This window comes from Curcuma longa, chromosome 2 (assembly GCF_044706935.1).
Source record: "Curcuma longa cultivar G26 ecotype Majalengka, Jawa Barat chromosome 2, ITB_CL_G26_1.1, whole genome shotgun sequence".
NCBI lineage: Eukaryota > Viridiplantae > Streptophyta > Magnoliopsida > Zingiberales > Zingiberaceae > Curcuma > Curcuma longa.
In genome coordinates, this window is record NC_133862.1 from 13,109,830 (window position 1) to 13,119,159 (window position 9,330).

Here is a 9,330-nt window from a genome sequence, read left to right on the forward strand (position 1 = left end):
ATGAATTAGTTCATGAGCTTGAACTCTTGTGCCACTTTCTGATATGATTCAATGGCAATAGCAAACTGCACCAACCACTACTTTCAGTCTACACAAAATAATGGGGGAGGTCACTGAACACACAGGAGGAGGGTCTCTTTTCACAAACTGGATTCTTTCAAAGAGAATATGATAATTGGAAACTGGACTTTTTCAAAGATTTATAGACTATGTTTTTGGAGTGCAAGAGCAATCACTATGTTTTTGAATCGGCAAGACAAACTCGATTTGTAAGAAGTCTCTTCGACTGGTGGTGCTTGAACTAGGAGTAATCATCAAACAGACACAAACAGACATCTTAATATGTTCAGTTTCAAAAACAAATGGTCAGAGTGGCCCAATTTTCATGAAGTGGGGGAAGAGCTCTGGTGTACAAATACCTTTAGACACAATCCAGAAGGTAAGAGTAGCTCTCAAGCAATAGGATAAAGCCTGCAGATTTGTTTCTCCATTAGGTAGATTTACATGTTAAGATGGTAACACACAGATTTGTCATAAGGAATTAGTCCAATGAAGTGATTTAACTATTGGTTTAATTATGGGTTGATTTAATGGATTTGAATTTTATATGTATAGAAACTCGTTAATCTATTTTTCTATTATTATTGATGGATTGATAATGAATTCAAGTTCTAAGACTATATATAGGATTGTGATCCTTGTAAGGTTAAGCCATCAGTTCACCATTCACTCATCCTCAAGGGCGGAGCTAAGGTCTTGGTTAGTATAGATAACAATATAATATAATTAATAAAGTAAAAAAAATATAAAATCTTATAATCATAAAGCATCATAAAATAATTATTTTATAATTATTCTTTTTGAGTCTTCATATTTTAAAATTTGTATACAATAGTTTCATTATCAACTATTAAAAATATATACTTTTTACATAAACAAATAAACTATCTTCATTCAATCATCATCCATTTGATTGCGCAATTTATCTTTCACAATTTTCATGGCAGAAAACACTTTCTTTGCCGTCGCAATCACAACTACTAGAATTAATATCAATATCAAAAGCTTATAAATCAATAGGTACATCATACTTTTCTTTGACATAATTAGCTCCTTTTAAAGATTACCAAGGTCTTTTAATCCTTGAAATGCTTCGTTAGAACGCGTATCACATATGTAAGTTTCAAATTGATCATTAAGTATGAATAGATCGAATCTTTAAAAAATCTTATGGATAAAACTCAACTAATTGTATACTTTTTCTTATTAAAAGTCAAAAATGAATTTTGTGAACACAAACAAACTATACAAAGAAGTCTCTATACATACCTTTGAAAGATAATCATTTAACTCTTAAAGTTACATGCATATCAATAACACCATAGAATAAATCAACATGATAGCAATGTAAATTAATGTAGATTACGATGGGATGACCACGTGGTACTTAACGTGCGAACATATCATCCATTTTGACAACAATATAATGTTGCTGATAAAAACAATGAACCTTTTATAAAAATGAATCACAAGCATTATCTCACATATTTTAGAGTCGGTGTTTACATATTTGTATCAAATCCATTACATTCATTTGAAAACCCTAAGATATGTTTCATCTAGTGTAAATTGAATGTAAAATCAAATGAAAATATTGACTTCAATAAATTAAATATCTCAGTTCTTTGATTAGGAGAATTGAAATCATCTTCTTCTGAAATCATTTCAAGAGTGCAAGACTTGGTTTACCTAACTTCAATGTTATATTAAGTTCACCTTAGCACTTTCTGTCATTGTTAAGTACACTTTAGGGTTTCCTATTAGACATGTTCCTAACTACAAAATTCTCATTTATAAATTTCAATGAACTTGAATAACACTTAGATTGTTTAATATGCCAATTAAATCAGACATTATTTGCTATTAGTCTAATTACATTGTAATGCTGCAGATAATGGAAAGAAATGGTACTAATGTTACATTGATTATACCAAAACAACTCGTTAGTAGCGACCGTGTCCAACCAAAAATGATTGATTTGCTATGATTCTAACATGTACATCTCCAATGAGGGTCTAGGCCCAATGTGGACAGCTAATGCTCACACTAGACCTATATAAGTTCCACCCTATCCATCCGGAAGACGAATTCAGTCGTTGTCATCTAATCACTACGGAAGATCAACTCCGTTGCATTTGCAAGATTTTTTCTAAGTGACATCGAGACAATGACAATGTCTCTGAATTTAGATTTGATTTTAATTTTGCTGTCATTTCCGATTCAATTTATTTTGAATGGTATAAACTAGATGATAATAAGATCTTATGAATGAATCTTTTGAAATTGACACTGTAATTTATAATTTATTATAAACCCTTCAAAGAAGTCTTCTTCATACAATTAAACACAATGTGACATTGGCTGCAAAGTTAACAAAAAAAATCAGATGGGCTAAAGAAGATCACGAGAACACAACTTTCTTTCACAAATTGCGACTGTTAGAAAACTGAAATTGAAAATCAATCATTTAAAAATTAGTGGTGTCATAGTTGAGGAACAGGCAGAATTGGCAAGAGTATTCTTACATCAAACAGTTATTAGGAGAGACTTTTAAAGCTTAGATCAAGATTCAGGATTGAGAATTAATAACTGAATCTATATGCAGTAGTTGGGTCATCATAGTTGCAAACCTTTTGGACTCCAATTCATATTGACATGAATATGATTTGCATAAATTATCTTTATGCCTAATTACTTTCATCACTATATATATTTATATAGTCGGAATGTGTGGTCGAATCGTCCATCTAAGAATTAATCAGTGAACTATCCAACTCACTGATTAATTCTGAAATGAACGGTTTGACCACACATTCCGATCATCAAATAAATCCAAAAAGCGAGGTGGCTCTTAACGTGATGTCCTAGTGTCATCAGTTGTTCGAACATTGCATGCATACGTTACATGAGTTCCAAACCCTAGTTGCTTGCAGAGAAGGATGCACATAGTGGTTGTCCTAGGCTATAACATAGCTCCTATGTGCAGATAAGGTGTAACGACCCGGCCCGTCCGCCCAAGGGAACTCTACTTATCCCGACCCCTTATTTTTCTGCGGGTCATGGGCCTTCGACCATCGACCATGTCGTTACTCTCACTTGGTTATCAGATTCAAGGAACTTTAGTACTTTAGCCTGCAGGTCTAGAGTTCGAATTTGGGGAAGGCAAAAATCCACTGGGCAGGGGTGGAAAGTCCAAGTAGGTAACGACACGGTCGATGGTCGAAGGCCCATGACCCGCAGAAAAATAAGGGGTCAGGATAAGTAGAATTCCCTTGGGCGGACGGGTCGGGTCGTTACATAAGGAGTATGTATTGAAATTTTTTAACAAAATAAATAAATAAACGAATCAAACACGAGTGAAAGTGTTGAATTAAAATTAGATTGTGGTCGAATAAAATTCATCAAGGCTCGGAGATATGGAGTATGTTGGTCCAACCCAGGATTGATTTGGACTTGATTTGGTGAAGTGATGGTCGAACTAAGTTTAATTGGATTAAACTAATTCAATCGATTTAAAACGTGTTAAGAAATTTTTGAAAAAACCTATTCTCTCTTCTCTTTTTATTCTCCTCCACGTATGCAGCCTCTCCCACCTCCTCACGCGCAACCTTCACACATCGGCTTCTTCTTTTTCTCCTTCTTATTTTTTTCCTTAGTTATTTTTCTCTTCTCTTCCTCCAACAATCACTCTCTTTTTTTTTCTTCCTCTTTTCAAAAACAGCAACCCTATTTCTTCGCTTCCTTTTTTTATTTTTTAATCAACCAACAACAACCTTAATCCTTCCTCTCCAACAGGAGCAACCCTTGTTTTACATTTTCTTATCATCAGAGTTGACTGAGACCGTCCAAAAAGAGTATAAGACTTTCACTCTTCTTTACTTTCAACTTGAACTATTTTAAAGTGAAACATCAATCTAGTAAGAACACTTTAATTTCTACCATCTCTATAATGTAACATCAATTTAGTGAAAGTTTTTCAATTTCTAATGTCTAAATTCTTTCAATTTCTTTTCCTAACAACGATCATAAAACATCCTCTACTGAACGAGATTCAAGAAAATAAATATGTGAATAGTCTTTTTTTACAGCTAAGATATATACCTTTCCATATTTACTAAACTTTGAAAGGTAGTTTAAAAAATCTATTAACCAATTAGAAGGCATTCTAAATATTACTATATCTATGCACGCATATCGCACGTGCCCCTTCCCGCCCTTTTATCTCTTTCTCTCGTTCTGGTTGCTTAAGAACCATCAGAATGGCGCCTCCATTCGAACAGGAGCTCCGCTTCCTTTGGCCTCCATTAATTACGCCAGCAACACTCCGTCTAATCCCTTTCTCCCTCCTCCATGATCACCATTAACAATCAATCATAACCACGAATCAGCGCTTTGATTCAGTTCCTCTCCTCCATCGCAACATGTAATCTGGTCGTCGATCCCTGCAAGTCATTGAGAAATCAACGTCGATCGATGCCGCCGCCGCCGCCGGAGGAGCAGGGAGGGGCAGCCCGCCGCCTCTGCGTGTGGCTCGTGTCCTGCTCCTTTCTCATGGTGCTGCTCGCCGGCGGCGCCCTCCTCGCGCTCTACATCGCTCTGCCCGAGTCACCGGACACGGCGTCGTTCCCCGTCGCCGGCGTGGTCCTCGTCGCCATCCCCTGGCTCTTCTGGCTCGTCACCTGCACCTACCGGTGTACGAAGGTCGGCGACGTCGAGAGGCCGCCGGTGAGAGCCGCCACCGTCGCTCCTGCCGCCGGTAATAAAGTCTCGCCGGTCGGCGCCGGCAGCGATGATTCGTCTCTCAACTCGCGCGAGAGCGAGGCGCCGTTGGCTTTTAATTAGGCTGTAGCAGAATTTCTTTCGTAATCTTTTCTCCTTTTTTTTTCCGTTGTATATATACAAACTTCTGATTGGTGGAAGATCAAAACTCGCGCGAAATTTCACTCTGCAGTTTCAGATTTCACTACATCCTCTGCTCTGTAACTGGTTCTTCAGTTAATCAATCAATATCTACTCTTAAAGTGCCGGTAGACCTGCAGGTCGGACACGATTCCGGCTACGGAGCCGACGATTGCTGGCAGAGTGACGAAGCCAGAGTCCAGCCATGTAGTGGACGCCCACTTCTCCAGGAAGGCTGAGAATTGAAGCATCACCTCTCTGTACTATCTCTTGAATCAAGTGATACTTCCTTTCTATATGCTTCTATCTTTTGTGACTACGAGGTTCCTTTGAATTAGCCACTGCCCCACTATTGTCACACCATAGAGTGAGTGGTTTATCCATATTTGGAACAACTTCCAATTCAGTTAGGAACTTCTTAAGCCATACAGCCTCTTTAGCAGCTTCGGAAGCAGCTATGTATTCGGCCTCCATGGTCGAATCGGCTGTGCTAGATTGCTTGATGCTTCTCCAGACTATGGCACCGCCTCCAAGAGTAAACACTGATCCAGATGTTGATTTTCGAGTATCTCTATCTGATTGAAAATCTGAATCAGTGTATCCGTCTATTTTGAATCTCCACCCGAATAGACAAGCATATAATCTCTAATTCTCCGAAGATACTTGAGAATGTTCTTTACCGCTATCCAATGATCGAGACAATGCCAACAATTTATTCTTGCGATCTCGAACGATTCGAATTCCAAGAATAGAATTTGCTTCTCCCAAATCTTTCATTTGGAATTGTTTGGCTAGCCAACCCTTTATAGTAGATAATTTTTCCACATCATTCCCAATGAGTAGAATGTCATCTACGTAAAGCATTATGAATACCACTTTTCCATCCTTGATGTGCTTGTAGACACAAGGCTCATCAACGTTTTGCTCAAAGCCATAAGATTTGATTGTTTCATCAAATCTATGATTCCACGATCTAGAAGCTTGCTTTAGTCCATAAATGGATCTAAGCAATTTGCAAACTTTTTGCTCTTGGCCTTCTACTATAAAACCCTCTGGTTGCTGCATGTAGATTTCCTCATCTAGATGGTCATTCAAAAAAGTCGTCTTGACATCCATCTGCCATATCTCATAGTCAAAATGAGCAGCAATTGAAAGTAAGGTGCGGATAGATTTAAGCATGGCTACAGGCGAGAAAGTCTCCTCATAGTCGACTCCCTCCTTTTGGGTATAACCCTTTGCCACTAGTCTTGCTTTGAAAGTCTCCACTTTCCCATCTACACCTCTCTTTCTCTTATAGATCCATTTACACCCAATAGGTCTAACCTCTTGAGGTGGATCTACAAGAACCCAGACAGAATTGGAATACATTGACTCCATTTCTTGTTTCATAGCTTCAAGCCACCTTTCTTTATCGGAATCTGCCATTGCATTTTGAAATGACAATGGATCATCTTCCACCCCATCGGTGACGACAACATTTGCCTCTTCGTCTTGACGATAGCGGAGAGGTGGTCTTACTACCCTCCCACTGCGTCGAGGTGGCATAATATCTTGGCTTTGTTCAGTGGTATCATTAATGGTTTCTTTAACAACACTTGTTGAGCATGGAATGATCTCATCATTGAGTAACTCCTCGAGTACAATCTTACTTCGAGGCTTGAAATCGGTCATATAATCATCTTCAAGAAAAATGGCATTTGTCGATACAATTACCTTCTTATCTTGAGGATCATAAAACCAACCTCCTCTCGTTCCCTTGGCGTATCCCACGAACAAGCACACTTTTGAACGTGGATGCAATTTGCCAGTCTTTCCTTCCAACACATGTGCTGGGCACCCCCATATACGAAAATGAGATAAACTAGGTTTTCTCCCTTTCCACAACTCTAAGGGTGTCTTTTGGATTGACTTCGACGGTACTGCATTCAAAATGTAAGTGGTCGTCTCTATTGCATAACCCCAAAATGAGTTTGGCAGTGATGAGTAGCTCATCATGGACCTCACCATATCAAGCAAAGTGCGATTTCTCCTTTCAGCAACACCATTTTGCTGAGGGGTACCAGGTGCAGTGAGTTGGTACAAAATACCATGCTCTAGCATATAATCTTTGAATTCAGTATCAACATACTCGCCGCCTCGATCGGATCGAATGCACTTCAAAGATTTGCCTAGTTGCCTTTCGGCTTCCGCATGAAACTCCTTGAACTTTCCAAAAGTCTCGGATTTTCTATGCATGAGATAAACATATCCATACCTTGAGTAATCATCAATGAAAGTGACGAAGTACTCATAACCACCTCTAGCTTGTGTAGTCATAGGACCACATACATCACTATGTACAAGCTCTAGTGGTTCTTTGGCCCTATTGCCCTTTGCAGAGAAAGGTCTCTTAGTCATTTTTCCTTCTAGACAAGATTCACAAACAGGGAGAGTACCAATATTTAGCTCTCCTAAAGGACCATCCTTTACAAGTCTGTTTAATCTTTCTAAGGAAATATGCCCTAACCTTAGGTGCCATAGATATGTTTTATCTTCATGAGAAACTTTTTGCCTTTTAGGTTTTGGATGTTCTACTTTAAACATTTCGGCATTAAGCAGTGGTTGTTCATGTGGTCTTAGAATATATAGTCCATTTTCCATCATCGCAGTACAAATAATACGCCCATTTCTCAAAATAACAATCTCATTATTATTAAAAGAAAGCGAATAAGATTGTTCATGCAACTTTGAAACAGAAATCAAATTTCTACGAAAACTAGGAATAAAATAAACATTGTTCAAAACCAAATGTCTATTATTAAAACTAAGTTTAATGACTCCCACTGCTCTTGCCGAAACCACTGCTCCATTGCCAACTCTCATCGTGACGGATCCCTCGGCAAGTTCTTCATAAGAATTAAGTAGCTGCAAAGAAGAACAAACATGATTAGTAGCTCCCGAATCAACTATCCATATAGAAGAATCAATAGTTACTAAACAAGATTCTAGAACAAGTAAATCATATTTACCTTTCTTCTTCTCCTTTAGGTCAGCGAGATACTTGGGACAGTTTCTCTTCCAGTGACCATCTACCTCACAGTGGAAACATTTTCCCTTAGGCTTTGCAGTGTCAACCTTCTTTTTGCCATTAGAATTCCATTTCTTTTGCTTTTTCTGAGCTCCCTTTGCTTTCCCCTTATTCTTCCTTTTCAAACTAGCTTTGGAGGATGATGGCTTATTCTCGACAACATTTGTCTCACCTTCTTGGACCTTTCCAATGGAAATGGCCTCAAAGGTTTGCAACTCATTGAGTAGCTGTGTCATGTTATAGCTAAGCTTATTCATGACATAGTTGCTCTTGAATTGCAGGAAAGCTGGAGGCAATGATTCCAAAATCATACTCACTTGCGTACCATCATCTATGGTCGCACCATGGGTCTCAGCTTCAGTGAAGTAGTTAACCATGTTCAAAACATGTGCTCCAACTGATTGTCCTTTCTTCATCTTAGCATTCATGGCATTCTTAATGGCCTCATGCTTAGATTGACTAGACTGCTGACCAAACATAGCTTGCAGGGAATCCATTATCTGATAAGCATTCTCCACATGCTCGTGCTTCAGCCTAAGCACATCGCTCATACCGGCCAACATGTAGCCTTTAGCTTTGTTGTTAGCAATGACCCATTTGTCATATATTTCTCGTACACTACGAGAAGCACTCAAAGGAGGCTCAGAAGGACATTCCTCCGTCAAGACAAACTTGAGATTCTCACAGACGAGGGCAATGTTAATGTTACTCTTCCATTTTATAAAATTTTCACCAGTCAACTTCTCATTAAGTAAAGTAAGAATAGGAGCAGAAGACATGATTGCTGAAATTATATCACAAAGCAACATTTAATTAATTGAACGAATATCATAGGCAACAAATAAATTAATTTAGGAATCATAAACAAAGTGCATGATACAAATTTATTTATCCTACCAATTCCATGGAAATTTAATCTCACATTTAATATGCCGCCTTAGGGTCGAACAAATTAAATGACGATTAAATTAAGACAATCTTTATTAATAAATAAAACACTAAGATATCTCATATCTTCACTTTTATTTATTGATTACCATTTAATTTAGCCTAGATGCACTTAAACAATTTAATTGCACCCTTATGAATGTGACCCACTATTTCGATTTTAAAACCCAATTCATAATCGCCGCCTTAGGGTAGGTAAATTATGAATCAAATTAAAAAATCTTATCCTTTCGGAAACTAAGCCTTGAATTTTGATTCAAATGAAAACCTTCCTTAGGAAGGACGTCCTATACGTCACTAGGCGCCATTTGAATCTCACGTTGCTTTGGTTAATAGTGGAGGCCATAGGATTTATT